The sequence below is a fragment of the Larus michahellis genome, chromosome 3 (assembly GCF_964199755.1).
Source record: "Larus michahellis chromosome 3, bLarMic1.1, whole genome shotgun sequence".
In the NCBI taxonomy this organism is placed as follows: Eukaryota; Metazoa; Chordata; class Aves; order Charadriiformes; family Laridae; genus Larus; species Larus michahellis.
In genome coordinates, this window is record NC_133898.1 from 35,258,966 (window position 1) to 35,276,223 (window position 17,258).

General features: G+C 42.9%; 1 protein-coding gene across 1 annotated transcript in view; it reads right to left on the reverse strand.

Annotated features, from left to right (window-relative positions):
* The window catches only part of TMEM247 (transmembrane protein 247), a 139,000-nt gene extending 121,975 nt beyond the window's left edge, over positions 1-17,025 (reverse strand). The window contains exon 1 of the mRNA XM_074579645.1: positions 16,885-17,025. The gene's annotated coding sequence lies outside the window, so the exon portion shown is untranslated. The remainder of the gene's footprint in view (positions 1-16,884) is intronic.
* Between the last annotated feature and the right edge of the window lie 233 nt (positions 17,026-17,258).

The window sequence follows — 17,258 nt, forward strand, 5'->3', positions numbered from 1 at the left end:
CAGGTGCCATGGAGGAGAGGCACTGTACTTGCTGGGGATGCAGTTTCAGGCACCCAAGCACGAACCACAGGACTAGAAGACCCTTGCTTATTATGGTCAAGCAATAAAACCTAACAGACAGACACAGAGAGCTCTTCTTGTGCCCAGATTTTCAGTTTTCTTTGATCTGGGAAACTAAATAATCATATGAGGGTCTTCAGCAAAGTCATGTAACAGATCAGCAACAAAGCAGGGCACAAGCAGCAGGCCGTGGAGCTGCTGGCCTTTTCAGGAATGCTCATGCTTCAGCTGGGATAATCAAAATAACGGTTGTTGTATCTAGTCAGAGCTTTCCAAGAAACATCTTTCCTGGAGCTGCAACCCAAACGTGACTGAAACCCTGTGTATCAAATCCCATCCTGTTCTGACATGCTGTCAACATTAAGGAGGCTAACTGGGATCTTAGTGCTTCAAAAAATTACCACTGCAACTGGTAGATTAGAGTAACTGTGCCACATTTCAATCCAAAGAGAAGATAAGCAACATCAAGCAAAAGAAAAGAAGGTTTAGAGACAAGAAGTTGTACAGAAAGTTCTTAATTTTTATCTTTTGAACAACGCTGAAGCTGAATTGAAAAGTTTCAGGTCTGTAGTCTACAAATAGCTGCAAATTGCAGATGCATTAGTGAGAAAATTCTAAAAAGATGCATTAGTGAGAAAATTCTAAAAAAAACACAAAACTCTCAGCACTTTTAGAACACTTTTCCATTGGGATAACTCAGCAAGTAATTGCTATTGTCATTGCATGCATGGCATAACTTGCCTTGGGGGCCAGTGCCAAAGCTGGGATTTTAATTTAGGACTTTTAACTCTCAGCCAGCCTCAGCTTTGGTCCTTGCGTAATAGTGCTGTGGCAGAAAATTATCCCCATGGGGCAGATTGCACCTTTGGAAATTTTCAAGGTGGGGTTCCCCTACATGCTGAAGTGGTGTTCGGCTATCAAGAAAGCATCGTCCCGTGTCTTTCTCCCAGAACCCTCCTGGGACTTGCATGATCCAAAATTTACGCAAAAAGGAGTGGACAGGCTTAGAAGGACACTCAGTACCCCTGGAAAATCTCCAGAAAATTAAATGCTATTCCAAGCTGTTCCATACTCCTGCAAAATCACCCTTCCAGAGCATCTGGAGTGGCTTCTGGAGCAGTGGCAGGGCAGAGCCGACCTCCTCATTGCTGCAGCATCCTCCCCACAGATCCCTGGAGGACATCTGAGCTTGCAGCAGCCCCATTGTCTGCAGAGTAATCCCATGAATGGATCATGGAGGCATTTCTTCCCCCTACTGCCCCTCCTGCTGATTTTTCCTTGGGAAAGGATGATCTAAGCCCATGTGACTTGGGATTCAATATTTTTACTCTAATAGCAACTGTAGTGTGCTTCCCAAGTGGAAAAAAAGAATTTTGCTTCACTGCCACTGTTGAGCAGCTGCTTAATAGCCCGTACAAAGTCTATCTCTGTGTCCAAATTCAGGCTTCTCCTTTAAGTAACTTACAAACTTGCCTTCTGTAAATGCCTTCTGCTTATTTAAGTGCCAGTGCTGCCCTCATCACTGGGGGAGGAGGGGAGAAAGCCGAAATATGAGGTCATGTTCTAGTCACGTGACTGCTGCAGCATCTGTCAACTGTGATACAATTACTAAGCCACAACTGTGCGTTTATGACATTCAGACCCGCTCAGCAAAGCCTCTCCTCGCCTCTGGTGCCTTCACCCTTTCTGCGCTTAGGGATCATCTTAAAAGTTGTCTAGGCAAACCCGTACCATGAATCACAAAGCATGCATTTTGGCAGTCCGAATATTGCAATGTACCACGAAAATAACATTCTAATTAAATCCTTTCCCTGCAGAAAGCTTCAGGGCAGCCTCTTGGGTGGGACTGGTGGAGCGGCAAATTTAACCTCTGTGTTTCAGGAGAGCTCTGCGCCTGCTCAGCTGAGCAGGAGGGAACACGGTCTCCTGCCCGGAGGAGCTGAGGTTTGAGATTCTTTTCCAAACCGACTGCATGATTCTCACTTCAGCTGCAGTGTGGCTGCGTAGGATATGCAATCACTGGATAAAGTATTATTATTTTATTTTTTTCAGTGACTGTTTTATGACTACAAGAATAGCCAGATCTGTTGTAGGTTATGTCAGGAGGTGCAGCAGCACACCAGTATTTTCTGTCTCTCAGTAGCCTGCCATCTGTATTGCAAACTCAGAAGCATTGCAAGCACAGTGTGGACAAATTCCCATTGTTTACGAGTTTCCACTTTTAATTGGTGGGTCCATGTCAGAGAAGAATGGGTACTACTGCGTACTAGGTAACGCCCCAATTATTAGAACCATATATATATTTCATTGCATAGGGTCCAGCAATATCCTATTGGTTGCAAGTAGTAAATTCAGCAGAACTGTACAAATCCTTATAGATGAGCCCCTGTATGACACAGATTAATCACTATACAAAACATATTAGCCAAATGCAGATTTTTAAGGAAAAATATAAGAATATTTATGCCATACCAAAGTTCAGCTAGCTGAACACCTTATCATTAACGGGGTGGAGGGGGGGGCAAGGTCAATGCTCAGGGAATGTTTCCTTCTGAAGGGTGTTTCTTCTTCGAGAACATTGTGGCATCTTTTGGCAAAGTTGAACAGTTTCCTGAGTCAGAGGTTGCATTTGGATCATCGAGTCAGAGGTTGCATTTGGATCATCATATTTGATAGCCAAGGATGGAATCATCCTCCGCAAATCTTTCCAGTCCTTTTAAAGCCCATTTACCCATTTTTGCTGCCACAACAACTGATGGCTATGAGTTCCACAACAGTATTAAGCACCATGTTAAAGCAATTATTTTCTGTTTGTTTAAAACCTGGTGCCTGGTAATTTCCTTACATTTCAGTTCCCATCAGTTCACGTTTATCTCATATATTAAGCACCATAAAACTATTAGTCACATTTGATGAGTTATAAGCTGATGCATATACATGACTCAGAAAGTCAGAGAGAAAAGTAAGCAAGCTATTGAACTGGTGGGAAGAAGGACTAGGATCTTTGCTGGCAGCATTTGGGCTGCCTCTGACGCTAGCACTGGTGATGCGGAAGATGAACTGTACTCTGTAGCTACCCCACAATACCAACCACATACCCTCAAAGGACAAAAGGAATCTGTTAAAGGGGGAAAGACAAGAAATCCTGTAAAGGAGGAATGCAGAACCTCTAAGGCTCTTGTAGCTGTTGATTGGGAAGAGTGAGCAAAGGAGAAAAAAATATCACCACAATTCCCCTCAAAGCTCTGAGTCCCTTCTGCTTCTGTGGGCCCATTGGAGAGAAACTAAAGATACTCAGCTCTAAGCTCCTTCACGTATTCTCTGGCTTGAAGGAGAGCGCTTACCCAGGTGGCGGTGAGCTGGAGGAGGTTAGGGCAGGCTGAAGATCACAAGTAGATGAACGTACTAAAGTGTCCGAAGGATGTGTTCACCAATAATGCTTCAGAATGGAAATTGCAATTGCTGGGAAATTGGTGATCCCTGAATAATTTTTACAGACCCTACAAAAATTGGCAGAGGCTAATTGATCAAGCTAATATATAAGGGAGAGATTTCTGTGAATGCTGTCAAGGGAGAAGTTGAATTGGCCTTGAATGGAATCTGCTAGCAAAATCCTTAATGACTAACCCAGCTCTGATACAAACATCAATAACAGCAAGAATGAGACCACCCTTTACATAGCCAAATTTGAATCAGCCTCATACAATGCTTTTGTGTTTTAATTCTGACGCGTGGTATGAACGTGTTTGCGACCAACAGGGGACAGGAATTATATCACATCCCTTAGCAGAACATGGAATTTTATGTCTGTAGGCACTTGGTATATGAGAAAATTCAAGAAAAAAGAACAGCAGAAAACAAGGAAGGATTTCATATTCATTATTAGGTATAGCTGTCTCCTAAGTGGCATGTAAAATGTAGCATACCCACTGAAGTCATCCACTGAAGGAATCTGAAGTCATACCCACAGCATTTAATGAATTAAGAAGTGGCGTGAGGCCCATCTTGTCACTTTGGGCTATAAGTGCAATTCAGGCTGCAGGCTGCAAGTTCTGATTGCGTCGTCTCTGATAGTTCGATGTGCATTTTTCTGTCCTCTGCTTTTCTCCTTGTTCCTTTTGACTCTTCTCTTGTATTCTGTACCCCTGTAACACTGGGGTTTTTTCTCAGACTGAAATCTTGAGGGAGGCAACATCTTACTGTGGGCCATAATACGATAGAGCCTCCAACTGCAGCAAGGTCTCCAGGAGTTGTTGTATTACCATGCATGCCTTCATTTGTATATGTCTTCTTTTGCATTTGATAAATAAGCTGTGCAATGAGAGAGATTTCTAGTTGCAAGAAATTCTCTGAGAGCTTCCTTAACAGAAAAGGCATTTGATGCTTGAAGGAGCATAGTAACAAGTTGGCACTGCATCTAAGCCTTTTATAACAGTTTAATTCACACCCTCTCTCCAAATGTAAATTAATCTAGATTGGGAAATGTTGGAAATCTGAAGCAATGTATGTAATTTGGTACTAGTCAAGGGGTGAGGAAGAAAGAATAAAAGAAAATATCCTGCTCAAACCCTTATATGAGCATTAAGCCAATTTTTAAGCCTTCTAGCTTGAGGCTAATAGTGCTGCTAACACCAACAGACAGAAACTGAGAGTCAGATCCCAAACTTCCATCCCCAGACCTGCTGAAAATTCCTCTAGTGCTTGGAACTTTACAGTTCTCCTTTCCACCTTTTCTTCACAATTAGGAAGGCAAAAATTTTAATGAAACCAAACTAAGTTAGGACTTAGGAAATTATGACTCCAGAGCATGGATTGTGAGGAAAGATGAACCTCTCTAGGTTCTTAATAAAAACAATATGGTAGAAAAATATTATTCTTACAAAAAAGAGTTTGCTATACACGTATAGGAAAAACACACACATACAGACCGAGTCACATTTGGAAATGCTTTGTTCCATTTGCACAGACATTCTGTAACCCCATAGCTTTTTTTTTTTAAAACAAAATTTTCCCCTCTAATGATGGCTCTTTAAAACCCAGGCCGCTTCCCATTAAAATGTTCTTAGGCATTCCCTAGCAGAGCACAAAGGCTGGTATCCTGCCCTCAGTCAGACAGGTGGCAGGGCACTTGCATAAAAGCTGCCATTAGGATAAGCACTTCTCTTTTGGTTCTGCTAGTGCTTTTTGCACTTAACTCTTTTCCATCCTCTTTTGGAAGGATGGGTGGCTGTCTGGGGGCTGTGTCCATGTTTGCATAGGTGATGCAAATGAGATTGAAAGTGTTTTGGTTACTGCAGATTACCATTTGAGAAATGCACGACGTAGCATTGATTCACCATGGCTGCAAGAGAAGTAAATTAATGCAGGGAGCAATAATTTTGCAGTCCTTGTGTTAATGCAGCACCATTGCATGCAGACACACAAAACTGACTTCCACATAACTATGCTACATCCAGCTCTACTGCCAGGAAAGGACTTGAGGTTTTTAACTTGGTCGAAGTTGTCCATGATTTTGGAGTACTCTGTAAGGTTGTTCATAATTATGCATTGTTACTATCTTAGGAGGAAGGCGACCTATATGACTTTCCTCTGATGTCTTTACTGTATGCGCTGTTATTTCTGCAAATGCTTATATCCCTAAGTTCCTGTCTGCCTCTTTGGGTTTCTCATGGTCAGTAAAATACTAGAGATCCACACACAGGAAGCAGCAACTTCTTTATCTTTTCCAGCTAGAGGGCAACACAAAGAGTGCAGTTCCCTGTCTGAAAACATTAAGTAGAATTTTCTATTGGCTTTTTGGATAACCTGAAGCAGGATGACCAGTAAAGGAACTGGGGTTTGTCTAAAGCCAACAGACAAATCTAGAACAACTCATCAAGCTTGAAATTAAAAAGATTTACAACCATTACTCCCAGCATTTTGGCAGTCATTCTAGTGAATGAATGATCATATTACTTTTTTCTGGAAGAGGAAGGGGGCACAAATTGGAATGCATGGGAAGATGTCCAGTTTCTTTTCAAAATTTGTGAATTCAAGACCAAGCCCATTTTGACTTGGGAAGAAACAGCTCTCTGAAAATATTTTGCCTGGTTCCAATCACACTTAATCACTGGTTGCCACAGAAATCTTCCTCAGGGGGAATGTTGGAGTTGTCTATGCCTGAAATCCTTTTGTTCCTGTCTTGCACTGCTCAACAGCACAAAGGTCATGTAAAATTTATTTCTAAAGCAAGATCTGCTTTGTTTGGATTCATCCACTGACCAAATTCAGCCATCACAGAAGCTGATGCAACTGAGCTGACTCATGCCACCACTGAATTTTTTTCAAAGTCTATTACTATAAGGTAAAGTCTACATCAGTTTTATCTTCTTGAGCTCTTGTTATTGCCCAGCATCAACCATCACTTTCTGATGATGTTTTAATGGGTGGAAGGAGCAGTGAATTTGGTAGCAGTGCACTCATGCATATTCATGAATATGTGAACTGCTGAGGTGTTTTGTCGTTCCTAAGTTGGCATGATAATACCAGTTTTCCAATGGAAAACATTTCTTTGTGTTAGTCTTTAAGAATTTCATTTAAATGCTTGAATTGATCTTTAAAACATTTTTTCTTTGCCCTTGTCACCACAGCTTTTTGCAGCCATCCTAGGAGGGGGTTTTGCAGGTTATGGAAATGGAAGGTCAAGAAGGTTGCAGCCACCTTTAAGAAACAGCTGTGGTATATCATTTACGTCACAAGATGGAGGGGGCAAGAGTTGTACATCCCCTGTTTCCACTGACAACACTGATCCTTCACCCCTGTTATCCTGTCAACATTATGGACGTACCACAGGATTTCCATCCTATTTTAGAGGCATAGAACTGAAAAATTAAGTGATGAGTTCATGGCTGAGTTTTGACAGACCTTGGACTAAAGGGTTAGATTACCTAGGTCAAAACGTCAGCCTCACTCTATCTTTCATCCCTACACAGCTGAGATTAAAGTTTTACAAGGTCATCATGTACCACCCAAAGAGCCCACTCAGGTACATCCGAAAATCCAGCTGTAAAATGTGACAGTGAGATCCACTGAATATTTTGGGATAACTATCCTTTTTCTTTTCTTTTTTTTTTTTTCATTTTTTTTTCAGAGAGATAGGAGCTGAGCTCTGTTGAAACTAGTGCAGTGTTTGTGGCTTCAAACAGTTATACATACATTTTAAAAAGCTAGTTTCTCTATAGATACCTGCTAAAGAAGCCTGCTCCTCCTTAGCTCAGTGTTTTCTGACTGCTATTAAAAACAGAACCCATGAAAGCAATAAAGAAAATAGTGAAATGATAGTGAACACCACCACTGGTATAAAAGAGACCGTCAGCAAGAAAATGTTCAAAACCAAACCACCACCCCACACACAGCAAAAAAACCATCCCAGCCTACCATTCCCTCATGCTTCTGGTCCTTCCTAGAAACTTCAGGACTCCAGAAGCTTCATTTTTTTTTTCTCATCCTGAATTATGGACCAACACATTGCAAAGATGCTCTCTCTGAAGCCATATTTTGAGGATCAAGGAAAGAGTCCATAAAGCATCTTTCCTTCTTACTGACTGACAAAACCCCTTAATTAATGCAGAGTTAGGATTTCCTGGCAGTAGCTGGAGCCCTTATAAAATATCAGCTTCAGCAAAATTCAGACTTTTGGAAGCCAGGAAATACAGAGTTTAGGTCAACATTCAGGCAACCTTTGTTTTTCCCTCCTGGGAGCTGGCAATAGGAACAGGGAACTGGCAGTATTTGCTGAGTTGAATATTGCTGTGTCAAATGGTAGCAGACTCGGTAAACTATGGTAGTCGGAAAGATGGGAGGCCATACCTCTCAGATGGGGCCGCAGCCCCATCACTTCTGTGGGTGGGATCAAAAGACCAACATATATATGTACCCCGAGATAGCTGCATGCCTCTTTTCACGACTTGAGTTCTGTATGTTCAGTCAGCATCCCGGGAGGCAGAGATGTTTTAGGGAAAATATTCAGTGGGCTTAATAATATATATGTGACCAAATACTGTTATCTGGTGAGTAATGGGAAAGATCGATTTTAATTATAATGGAATTGTTTCTAGGAAATTCATTCAGCGTGCATGTAAAGGAAGCGTCATTGCAAATACAGCCCCCTTTTCCAAAGAGAAGGCGTGCCTGAGCTATAGTAGATACATACAGTGTTCTCTGAAAGACGCTCACTGCAAAGGTGAATTCTTTCTATTGCAGATACATTGAGGCATTGTTATGAAGGTTGGAGTTAATATTGCTTTATTATCCTCTGTATTTCCTGGTTTCTCAGAGGTTTGAATTATGCTGAGCTCAACTTTATGGAAGCAAGTGAGCAATCTTAACCATATGTTAACAAATCTTTTCAGCAAAGTAATGTCTTTAATAGGGACGTATTTTTTGTAGATTTTTAGAGGTTCTTTAGGTCCTTGTAGTTACTATTGCAACAATGGCACAACTGAAATGAAGTAAAGGGAGCTCTGGACTCTGAAGCCCTGTTCTCTTGAACGGGGTTGTCACCATTCACTGAAATATTTGGAGGCTGAAGATATTGACAGTGTGATGAGAGAATCCTCAGAAATTATGGTTCCACATTGATTACAATAAACACCTAAAATGAAAATGATGGGTCTCCCCTCTCCTCCCCCCCCTCCACTTCCTATCAGGATATACATAACCCTGCCTGAGAAAATTTCCAGCACGCTCTTCTCTTCCAGCCCTATTAAGTCATTAACATTTTAGAAGCTATTAGCACTTAAAGAGTTTCTCTTTGCTCTCCGATACTGTGCTGCTGCAGGCATGCTTCACAGCGGGCTGCTTACAGCCCCATGCTCCCTGCATATGCCAGGTTCCCGAAGTCTGGATTTCTGTCCTCAGGTCTGTTTTTGAATCCCCTCCAGCATTCTCCATGAGCCAAATTACATGACAAATTGTTGAAGAGGACAGCCAAGGAAGGACTTAACCTGTCCCTCCTAGCGCAGAGTGGGTTCAGGTCCTAGAGCAGGACTGAGTGGGGGGACTTCAGGGTTCCCCGCCTTCCCATTCACTTCTCCCGTTCTCTGCCATCCAACCCCATTTCCCAGTATCCCATCCATCACCATTCTTTGCCTTCACATGACACCAGACTTTACCAGGCATTTCACTGGGAAGGTGATAACTGGCAGGGGTTAACATACGGCTAGAATATGACATTTTTCTGTGTGAAACACCCTCAAATCAAGAAAGATGTTTGTTTCAGCATTTGGCTATAAAATTGAATCTTAGTGGTGCAGAGAAGATTAACTAATTTTGGGGCTTCCATCTATCACGTAGATCAAGAATCAGCTTCAAAGAAGCTGATGAAAGAAGTCCAGGCTTCATGAAAGGTTGGGGAAAATTCAGAGGTCAGCTTTAGGCGCAGATTGATTTGTAGTAAGTCAAATTAAAAAAGGTATTTTTTCACATATATATGGTTAGAGCCGGAGGATTTGTTGGTTGGTTAGTTGTTTTTGCTACAGAGGGAAATACTACCCAGAATTACCAGAATTAATCAATAATAGATACTGGTAAGAACCAAGGGAAATAATTTGCATTGGAATTAGTGTAGCTCAGTAAAAATGAAATTCGGTACACGTAGGCCTTGCAATGATGATATCCATCCTAGTAAATTACACAAAGCCAAGGTATATTCTTGAATGACAAGACTCAGTTGTCAGCACTGTGATATCCGCAGAACATTTTTGGGGGTACTTTTGGGTGGAGCAACATGGGGAGGCTCTCCCAGGGAACTCACCAAGGCCACAGAGAAGTCAGCTTTGACATGGCACCATTCCCAACAGAGCAGAAGACATCAGTGTCGTGGACATGGCCAGATTGTGCCTGCTGGTCCCAGAGCCATGGAATAGGCTCAGGCACAACTGAGTTTAGTTCAAGGGTTGTAGGTTGTGGCCTTTTTGGCTCCTCAAAGACAGTTTTCATTTAGCTAAAATGAAAGATTGCTAAAGGTTTAATTTTGCCCTCCAAGAGCCACATCTGGGATAATCACAGGCACGAGCCGCAAACTCAGACACAACACAGCAGTGATCCTGGTGCCTTCTGGAAGTCTAGTGTACAGCCAAGTACAAAACAGGAAACCTGTTATCTCATGGATTCATCATATGGTGACCTTAACTTCCAGTAAAGCCAGTAGAACTGGAGGATGATTTGTAACGTATAAAACGATGCTCAGTTTTAACTTTCCAGAGCTAGAAGTTTCAGGGGATTGGTTTCGTTCCAAAATACATGGTTGCCAGGAAAAAGTCAGTATTCCCTATGCAAATCCTGCCCTGTTCCTGTAAAAAGAATACGTCTTCTGGTCTCTGGTTCAAGATCTTCTTTCATTCTCCTTTTTGGTACGCCATGGTACATAATAGCCATGCCAGACTATACAGTCTTCAGCACTGGAATGAGTCAGAGGTGTATATTTCTTAGCAACCATGAAAGGGATGTTCTGATGCTATGGTGATGTATGGAGCCACATAGGTAGCATCAACAGAGGATGTTAAGTGCTGAGAGGAAGCGTTTGCTTGCTGAGTCCTCTCTTCTGTGTCTCTCTACAGCTCTACAAAAAGCCCCATCATGATACAGATTTTATTTCCAACAAAATGTCTGGTGAACTGCAAGTAATTGTCACCTTGGCCTGAGGAAGACACTTGCTTCTTTTTGACACTTTGACCAGCGCTAAATAGCTGCGTAGTGATTTATTCTGTTCAGGCTCTTTCACTGCTTAGGGAATAGCACCAAAAGAGCTCTAGCATCATTTATTTTATAGTTTAGTGCTATATCTCGAAATCCCAGATTTTTCAAGAAACCTGTGGGAGGTAGGTGCCCTAATCTCACCAAGTTTCCAAGGGATTTATTCTCTCTGGTGTGTAGAAAACTGCAATTTACATTGGCCTGAATAAAACACAAGCTTAATTTTAGGCTTGGGCCTGGGTCTGTGGACTTTTTGTATTTGAAATTAAGTACCTTCTCAGAGGTTAACTGAATCAGACACTTTTGTTCCTTTTTTGGTTGGCTGTTTTTTTTTTTTTTTTTTTAACATCTCTTCTACCCCTACATTTTCTCATTCTTCCATCTCCCTCCATTTCTTGCAGCATCCTTCACCCTGCTTTAGCTTTCCCTCTCTTTTTTCCTTCCTCTCTCCCTAAGGAATCTTCTTTTCCAAGTGTAGTAAAGTAGTGTTATATTTAATTTCTTCCTTAATTTCCTAAGAGGGGCTGGTAAATAGCATGCTAATGAATTTGGCAGCAAACACTAATTTGGGAGGTATTACAAGGGTCAGCATGGCATAAATAACTCTAGAGAAATCAAGATACAAACAGAAAAAAAAAAAAAAGAAAAAGAAACAAGATCTTTAGAAACAGATATGGAGAAAACCAATCCAATTCACAGTTATTTCTTAGGACAGAGAAAGCTGGAATGTTGGGCATGTAGCCACGGTTTGTATCAGCTTGATCCTGTCCGTTTTAACTGTGCCTTCATTCACTTGCTCTCCTTTTTATGTGTGGCGCGTTGGTTGAATTTCTTCAGGGATTGCACCATAAACTCTGCAGAAGAGAAGCTCTTTTCCAGTCTATATTTGAGCAGTTCCTATTCAAACCAAACACTTACCTTAATTAAGGACATGAGACTATCGCGAAACACTAGAGTAATTATTAATAACAGTGTGGCAACACAGCATTGCTGCAAAATTGGATATATTCTTGGAATGTGTATCTAAGAGAATCGCAGCTCAGAAGTGGACAGCGCTTGTTGGGGGTGCTTCTGCTTGGACAACAATGTGGAAATCTGTGCGCTTCATTACTGAAAACACTGACAAAGAGGTTTCAAGGGAAAAAAAGATACTATGAGTTAGAAGGGAACAATACTGTTTTATCATAGTTTATCATGCCATGAGCATGAGGGAGTGCATAAGCTGTGCAGAGGATGAAAATTCAGTTTTATGAACATTGTTGAGGTTTGTCTTTGTCCTAATCAGGAATGCCACCTGCAAATTTTGAAATCTCTTAAAAAAAACACTTTTAGAAGGAAAATGAGGATGATTGAAATGTTTAATGATGTCATCTTTTCATTTATGTTTCACTGTATTCTAAAACTATGCTAACTTAAATTGAAAACAGTGATTTAGAAATGAAAACATTTTGCTTTTAAAATATAAAACCTGAGTGCTTTGAAGCTGCTGTAACATTTTTCTACCTTTCTTAAAACATTTTCAAGAATTCACATGATTTCAAAAAGTATTCACCTCAAAGGAGCTGCCTTTTCAGAGCAAGGGGTTCCACTGATGTATTTTCTTTGACCGTCTTTAAAGCTCCTGCACTACAGTTATTAAGAAAAAGCACATAGGTTAGTGATTGTGACACTTTCCAGTGGCTAGTGCCGAATTTATTTTTAAAACATTGTATCTCATTCTCAGCAGTGAGTTCTAGTTTTGGTCCTGGTGCCACTGTTCTGCTACTGGCAAGCCGTGTATAAAGTCAACTAACCAAAGACTCCCATCTTGCAAAAAGGAAGGAATTTATTTAGGGTGGTTAATACAGTATCACAAGCTGTAATAGCACAACAGAGTAAGATCAGACAATTCAAGAGACTTGTGCGGGAGCTTTCCATAGCAGGGACCACACCAGGTTGCTCCCTGAAGAGACCCAAGTGTGTTCCCCCTGCTTGCGACGTTCAGCCCCATTGAAGAGGACCGCTATAGGTACGCTGAAGTGCCAGTGTGCTCCAGCAATCAGATGACTACAGCAGATGACCACAGCAGATGACCTAAAATGCGTCTTTTTTTATTCTGATTTTATATACTGCATGCCTTTGCTTGGAGACATCGCCACGTTCACGAAACATTATGAGGGAAGCAAGCACACAGTCGGGACTCTTTAAATTGAGAGGAAATTAGTACCAGTGCTCTTGTAAATTATTAAAAAAAATATTTGGTGTAGAGTACAGACTGACATTCAGAAGGAATTGGATCTGCAACTACTGAATTGCGTATCCATTTTTGGCACCTTAGAAATACGTGATTTGTTTCCTCCGTAGTACCTGAGATACATAAACATTCTCTGCATTGCATACTCTTGGGTAGAGAAGCAAAACTGTGATGACTGGATACATAAACGGCAAAGACGGCATTCTCACCATTTATGACAACAATAAGTCCTTCTGACTGAGAGCCAGGCTTGTGTTATGTCCGTTGAGGTGTTACCTTCTGCTGCTTAGGGACTGCTCGAAAATGGGAGATTGATTGGTCTGAAAGACGATATGCTGCAAACAGGGCATTCGGATGACATTGCCCTTTTCACTGACTTTCCTCAAGACTTAACATTCCTTGTAAGTCTAAAAGTTTTTTTAGAGGATCATAAACCATGTCTCCAATCTTGCACAGACCAGCATGCCTAAAAAATGAATCCTCTGATGGACTATTGTGGGAGTAATTTGAGAGTTTTTCACACATCGCTTCAGGCTTTGGCTGGGACTTGGCATTTTTAGGGGCATTTCCTCAAATGTTGGCTACTCCCATGAAGTCATTTCACCCAACATGGGAAGTCACACAGAATCACAGAATGGTTCAGGTTGGAAGGGACCTTAAAGATCACCTAGTTCCAACCCCACTGCCATGGGCAGGGACACCTCCCACTAGACCAGGCTGCTCAAAGCCCCATCCAGCCTGGCCTTGAACACTTCCAGGGATGGGGCATCCACAGCTTCCCTGGGCAACCTGTTCCAGTGCCTCACCACCCTCACAGTAAAGAATTTCTTCCTGATCTCCAATCTAAATCTCCCCTCTTTCAGTTTGAGGCCGTTACCCTGTGTCCTATCATTACACTCCCTGATAAAGAGTCCCTCCCCATCCTTCCTGTAGGCCCCAAGTCGTCCACCTTTGTAGTGAGATGAGTGCCACTCTCTAGCGGTGCACATCCATCTGGTGACAAAGTGAGGCACCAGGGCTTATCTGGCAGGGTGGACAAGAGGATTTGGACAGAGAAACGCCAGAGCGTACTCACAACACAGAGTGGCAGCACAATTGTTGAAAATAATCGTATTGGGTAAGTTTTGAGGTTAAATTTGGAGACATGTTAATAACTGAGATGGACAGATTTATCTTGTCAGAATACGTTGAGTTTAGACGATTAACAACACTTATTCCCTGGTTCCACACAGGTCTTTTGCTGCTTACTAAGGCCTGGCTTCATCACTTTCTCTCCTGCTGCTGGTAATGTCACATGAAGGACTTTGTGATTCTGCTTCACGGTCCCACTCCATCTTCTCACTTGCAGAAGCCTGTACACCCCAGGAATTGCTTCCAAGACATGCTTATCTTCTGATATCTAGCTGCATGCTCATCTACGAGGTTTCACTAGGCTTGTGTCCTCACAGGCTTCCCATCGTTTATTAGACCTTCTCCTCTACACTCTTTCCTCCACTACTGACCTGAATTATTTGGAACAAGCCTTATTTCTAAGGGAATCTAGCTGTGTATGCTATCTCACAGAAGTCCTACAAAGCAAAATTTTAATTCCTAAAATTAAAAAAATGGACTGTTTAGCACTCATCTGTGATGCTAAAGTAACTGCTCAGTGCACAAGCCAGAACTAGTCACAAACTGTCCTTAGAAATTAATTTTTTTGTGAAAAATTAGATTGAACTGTCTTCATAGTAAACAATGAGAAATAAAAAGCATTTTACATATCACTAAGATGATAAGAGTTCCTTTTAACATTTCATACTGGTTTATTTTACTACTTAGGAAAGAAGTTAGGGAAAAATGGTTAGATTTAGTGTCTTTAATAAAGATATTTAAAATCATATTTGTCATAGGGAGGTAATTATTTTAACACATTTTTTATATTCGTACTGCTGAGAAATGGAAATGTATTACACAGATCAGATTGTTAATCTATCTGAAAGAAGGATGTGATTCCTGGTAAGGTATTCGTTGTGCCAAGACAGAGCTGAGTTGAATTCCTCCACGGAGCCATGTCAGTTGACACTGGCAGAGGCTCTAACACATTCTTAGGGAGCTGCTGAAATTCAGAAAAGTTTACGAGAAGAAAGCAATTTCCAGGAACGCTTGGTGAGCCTATTCTCCTTATTACTGCACCCTCCTTATCGCACTGCTGTGGCTGCATGCCGGAAAACGACACCTGCAAAGGGTGAAAAACAAGCACAAGAAATATGCTGTGGATGAAACCACTTGAGCGCTTACAGTCCTACGCCCCTGTGGGTGATTCCATGGAGCCGTACTGGTCGTGGGGCTCGTGTCAGGTTTTATGAGGTCTCAGCTACCCATGGCTGTGCGACCAGCCAGGCTGGTGAGAAGAGCCGAGGCAAGCGTTTCAGTTTACCAGTTCCGTATTTTCATTTTCTCTAAATATTTAGTGCAGGCTAATTGGCCATCCATTGTCTGAGAGAGATGGGGGACTGGATGAGAATCATTTGGCTGAGATTGTGCAAGTTCAAAATGATGATTACAGGATTTGAGGAGCAATGCTAGCAATTAAGCAAGCAGCAGACTGGAGGGAGTATACTTCCCACTGACTGCGCAGGCGGTGGCCTGGGGTGCCGTTGCCCAGGGCTGCAGGTGTTGGGTGCTCCTAAACGTACACATTGGCAAGTACAGCAAAAAGGAAGTGAATGTCACCTGGGCCACTGAGTATTTGCATGCTTTCAAATCCCTCATGGGTACCTGGGAACCTCTAACCTCAGGTAGCACGAGTCAGATCACTGTAAAGCAGTTTTCCCGCACCTAGTCCCAAAACCCATCCTGAAATAGCTGCTTGTGCGGGACATACCTCATTTTGTGGAGTCCCCTTCTCTGGAGATATTCCAAACCCTCCCAGATGTGTTCCTGTCCAGCCTGCTCTGGGTGAACCTGCTTTGGCAGGGGGGTTGGACTAGGTGATCTCTGAAGGTCCCTTCCAACCCCTACCATTCTGTGATTCTGTGAGACCTGTGCACCGAGTCCGGTGCTGGCTGCCAGCTGCCTTCCTGGTAAATCCAGCTATTTTATGGCTGGCATTTTCCAAAGGGCTGAGGAAATACCTCCTGGGGCAGCCTCTGTCTGATCATGGGTTTGGGTTGATGCTCTCTGGATGAATCAGGAGATCGCAGCGGGGCAGTCTTGGATGTCCTGCTTTTCCCCTCTGTAGTCAAAAGGCATGGAAGTTTCATTGACTAAGCTGAAAAACTTGCAAAGTAGTAACTTTTCTATTTGGTCCTGATTTGAAAACATGCTTTAATGAATATTCAGATAAGCTTTGTGCAATGTGGGATTTGCATTTATTTTCTCCCTCAAGCATGTCAGATCAAATAGAAACACAAACTGTACGACACAGAGGTCTCCTCGTGGTTTGCACTGCTGCGTGCCGTCTTTTGTCATAATTGGATAGGGCTTATATAGCATAAATCTGCAAAAAACAAAAAAAAAAGGGCCAGAAAAGACAATTGTTTTCTGTCTGACTGTAAGTGTATTTCCATTTGAAAAAGTGAAGTTGGAAACGGCATTCTGGGGTGAAATCCCAGCGTCACTGAATGGTGGGATTTTTGCCATTGACCTGAGTCAGGAGCATGATTTCACTCATTTTTCGTGCAGTATCGACTCTCTCTAGATCTTGTCCTCCGGCCCTTTAGCCCTTCACATGGGTTCTCCAGAGTGTTTAAACCGCAGACGTTAGTGCTCTGAAATACACGACTGCTCCTGCATTTCAGACCCAAAGACAACAAACTCAGTGCAGAAAAAAATAAATAAAAACCCATCCTTTCTCGTCCCGTTATGTTCATACTTACCGGCCGAGTTAGGGGCTAACCACGCCACAGGATGCGACCGAAGTTTCCTTTGTGGAAACGCCACCGGGCGACCGCGTGGGGGTCGGGACAGGAGAATTAGCGACGCTCGGGGCTCTGGCGGGGCAGAGCTGCCCGCAGCGCCCGGGTCCCCCCGCGGAGCCCGCCCGCCGCCGGCGCAGCGCCGGCTGTGGCCGTGCACGCGTGGACGGGCGAGAGCGGCGCCGGGCCGAGCGGCCGCTCCCGCAGGCCGGCTCCGCAGCCCCCGCCGCCGAGCCCACGCGTGGGCCGCCCCTCCCCGCCTCCGCGCCCGGGCGGGCGCTTCCCCTGCGCGGCGCGGCCGCGGCCGGGGGAAGGCGGCTCCCGCCGGGCCCAGC